Raw genomic sequence first — 4,397 nt, forward strand, 5'->3', positions numbered from 1 at the left:
TTGGTTGATTTAATGCATCCTTGCTGAATAAAAGTATTATTATTTTTTATTTATTACTTACCCCAAACCTTTGAACGGTAGTGTCATGGTTTTCACAAATAAAGAAATAAATCACCAGATCATCAAAGGCAACATGAGTAAAAAATAAAAAGAGACAATTTCATGCTTTTAAAGGTACAATTCGATGTCATTCCAAACCTGTATGTTTGTCTTCTGCAGAACATAAAATATATTTTAAAGAATGTTGATGATAAAACGGTTTCGGTTCCCATTGACTTCCATTTTACTTTTCGTCCATACAATATCAGTCAATTGTAACCGAAACTGTATAGTTACCAACATTTTTGGTTGGACTATTCCTTTAAGAGCCCCCAAAATAGAAGCAGCCAGAAATAAAGATCCATTTAAATAGAATGAAATATTTGCTATCACGTGTTGCTTGCAAAAAAATATTTTTAAAGGATATATGGTCAATTTTGAGTGTAGCCGACATGAAAATGTTGTAGTTACACCCTCTACCCAGCAGGGGCTAACTGAACCCTTTGGTTTCAGCCACCTATTCCTCCTCTATTTTAGCCACTTTGCTATCTAGTGCAGTGGTTCTCAAATGAGAAGGAACTCAAGATGACTTAAAATGATTTAAAATAAGCATTAAAATAAGCTCAAAAAGTTTTAAATCCACTAGTAGTGCGATGCATCTGTAGTAGTTCTTCCTGTTTTGATATTTTCACTGCCCTCATGGAGACCTTGGTCGTATTTATCTGTCGCCGTGTGTTCTCACATCATGCAGGTTTTCTTCCCATCTCATACTCACTGAGAGAGTCTCCAAACAGCACCACTAAATCAAGGGAAGCTAATAAACATTATAGGGCATAGAGCTCTCACCAAATAAACAACTGACCATGAGGCCGAGGTAAGCGTGACCTCCACACACTCCCGGTCGCCATCTGGACCAAAGCTTCTCTCCGTCAAGGTCATGGCTGCGATCTGTGATCTTTGCCGGAGGAAACACTGGAAATTACATTCAGACCATCACTGATTACATGTAGTCTAATGCAGCCCTGCAGCACAACTGACTGAGGATGTTTGTGTAATGCAGTTTTTTTCTTTAGTGTTTGTGTGCAGAACGGATTATTGGTATTCAGAATTGAATCAGCATGGGCCATTCAAAGGAGGATTATAAATCAACACAACCTGCAAAAATCCTAAGTTTCGTGTGGAAATCAAGGTTAGCTCCATCTAGTGGTTACATGAGAAAATAAATACTCCAGAGTGGAGATATGCTCAGAATTGACTGCTAATACTGCCTACTGAAATATGCTCTGTGGAAATGAAATTAATTTGCACTTGTTGTGCACTTCAAATCTTAAATGTTTATGTTTATATATATATATATATATATATATATATATATATATAGGCTATATATATATATATATATATATATAACTATTAAAAGTGCACTTTGTAATAATGTCAAATTAACATGTTTACATTGAAGTTTTAAAGTACACTTACACAGAAGTACTTTTAAAGAAGTACACTTATTTTGATGTGTTGACTAACATACTAAACCACATGTAAAGTAATTGATTATAATTTTAACTGCAGTGTGTTATATACATTTAATATAAAAAAGTTAATTTATTTTCAGTGTACTAAATTACAATTTTATCAATCATTACAAATGACATACAAGTTTCAATAGAAATTACATTAAAGTATATTTTAGTTTGCCATAAATGCTTGTCATTACATTCGGCAGACTTTAACCATATTTAAAAGACAATATAAATAATTATGAAATTGCAGATAAAGATGTAATTAAGTCCTGCTTATAGGTTAAAAAAAATTCAGCTAACTGCAGTTAATTTAACAATAAATTATAATACATTTTCATTTAATTGCAATTAACATGCAATTAAGTGTCCGAAAACATCACATTCAGTTCACACTTTTAAGTATATTCTTTAAAAGTATAATATAAGTAATCTTTTTTTTTTTTTTTACCCTCATTTTGACCCGGAGAGGATTTTCTTTTTCCCAAAAATGCTAGTTAACATTATCGCACTAAATGTACCGACTTTACTCACCCAGGGTATAACTACTTCCCCCCATTTTTTTTTTTAGAATATTTGTAATTTTTTGTGATTCTTTTTTTGACCTTTAAACAAATGTGGTGTTCCCGATCAAAAATGACCGGCCTACAAAGAATTGCTTATAAATCTATCATTAATCTATATTATCAAAAATTGTATAATATAGAGTCTCATACAAATTGAGGTGCATAAGCTCAGATAAGGAGGCCTATGATCAAACAGATCCAAAAAGAAATACAAAACCTGTCCTAATTGAAAAAAAAAAACAAGTTGGCAAAAAGATTAAATCCAATACACAACACGGGAACACAACATCTGTCAGGGTTTTCAGCACGGCACAAGGGTAAAAAATATGCTAAAGTTCTTTTTCCACAATGCAGGTTATAACAGCATTAAACATAATCATCTTAAAATGTTTCAAGCAGTAATATGCTACATTGCATGAATGTTCTTGTATGTTCATTTAGGAAATGTACTGTAATGTGCCAGTAATCTGCAAAATGTATTAGGTCATGCACGTATTCTATGCAAACAGAAAATGTAAATTTACAATGTTCACTAAATACAATATACTGTACAAGAGTGCTAGTATGCTATTCTAAAAGCTAAGGTGCCGTTTACATGACACCAGAAACTGAAACCAGAAAACATTTTGGCTGTTCGTTTACACAACAACAGCATTTTGTGGGCCTGAAAACGCAAACTTTTGAAAACGGGCTTCAAAAGTGCACGTTTTTGAAAACTATACCGAAACGAAACAAAAACGTTATCGGCTCCATGTAAACTACAAAAACATGAATTTGTGAAAACAATGACGTCATGCACATGCGTATTACGTGTTCAGTCTATAGGCGTGTAGTGTTTCTTTACAAAGTGACATCGCCAACTACTGGCCTGACAGCAGAATACAGTGATTTTAATCGTTTTCACGGATCCATGTGAACTGGGATCGTTTTGACAACGCTGTCATCTGTACGTGGAAAACATAAAGGAAAAACTTTTCCGTTTTTAATACATCGTTGTCGTGTAAACATACCATAATTCTCACTAGGGGAGTTGTTGAAATCTTGCCTGAACATATAAACTGCTGAATAAAACGTCAACGTAATAGAAACCAATCATTCGCAGTTATTGTTTTTATGCTCCTGAAAGCCAATAAAACATCTTTATATGCACAATTGTGATGTTGCCATGTGGCTGTCCATGAATCACAGCTTGATCTAAAGGAGCCAGTGCAAACACAATGAAAAGGAACCACCAAGGACACTCTTTGCTGTTTGAGCGCCAAAAAAGCACAGTCAATGTGTTTGAACGGTCGACTTTTACTGAAGGTTTCTCTGGTGACGCAAAATGGGATGCGCTGGTCCCCGTATTTCCCCCCTCATTAAAAAACATCATGTTTAATAGGTCAAACTCGGCTATATAAGCCTGAGATTATGGCTTCCTCTCTCACCACTGAGTTCTGGGATTGTTGTGCTTGGACTTTAGAGTGTCACAGCTCAGTTTTCTCATAAAAGAAAAAAGGATTTAAATACACAAAGTAGAGAATAAGTCTGGTTTGGAAAAAGGTAGTATGCGGCTGCTAGGTCAGCATTACTGTACCAATCACTAGAGCCAGACCTAACATTTCATATTAACAAGACATTGATGGACCAAATGCAGTTATTGACTGTACTGTATTGATATATGAGGATCTTTTGCTATACCGCTATGCCAATGTCAATAAAATGCCCAATACATATTGCATATTACTATATTTATATATACTAGTGCAACATCTTAACCCTGTAAAGTCTGATATATAAAATAATAGTCAGAAAAATCTTTTCTTTTTAAAAAAAAATGAATTTAGGCAAAAATATGGATGTGTTTTTTTGTTGAATATCATATTTGATACACTAGTCTTTTATGGCTCTTAAAGTTTGATATAGTGAGAATATGGAGTTCTCACTCATGGAGGAAAAAAAACTTAATTTTATTTAGAGGCCCAAACTGAACAAAAACACACAATTTGGTGCAGTTACTGATATTTATACGTCCAAGAAGTTCTGATAGCTTGTAATGTTAATCAGCATATAAATATCAGTTGTCACTCTATATGTCCCAATAATATATCTTAGTAAGACGATATTTAAAAGCTTAGTTTTATGATCAAAGCTCTGTAGTTTTAAAAAATATAATGCAATGCAATCCAATGAGAGATGAACAAATAAGCCTGAAGTATCATATTTGATACATTTTAAAAGGATTTTGATGTGTTTGATGTATAATCAAGTAAACCTAAATTGCTTCAGTGCA

This window comes from Abramis brama (genome assembly GCF_963993115.1).
Source record: "Abramis brama genome assembly, chromosome: 3".
Taxonomy (NCBI): domain Eukaryota; kingdom Metazoa; phylum Chordata; class Actinopteri; order Cypriniformes; family Leuciscidae; genus Abramis; species Abramis brama.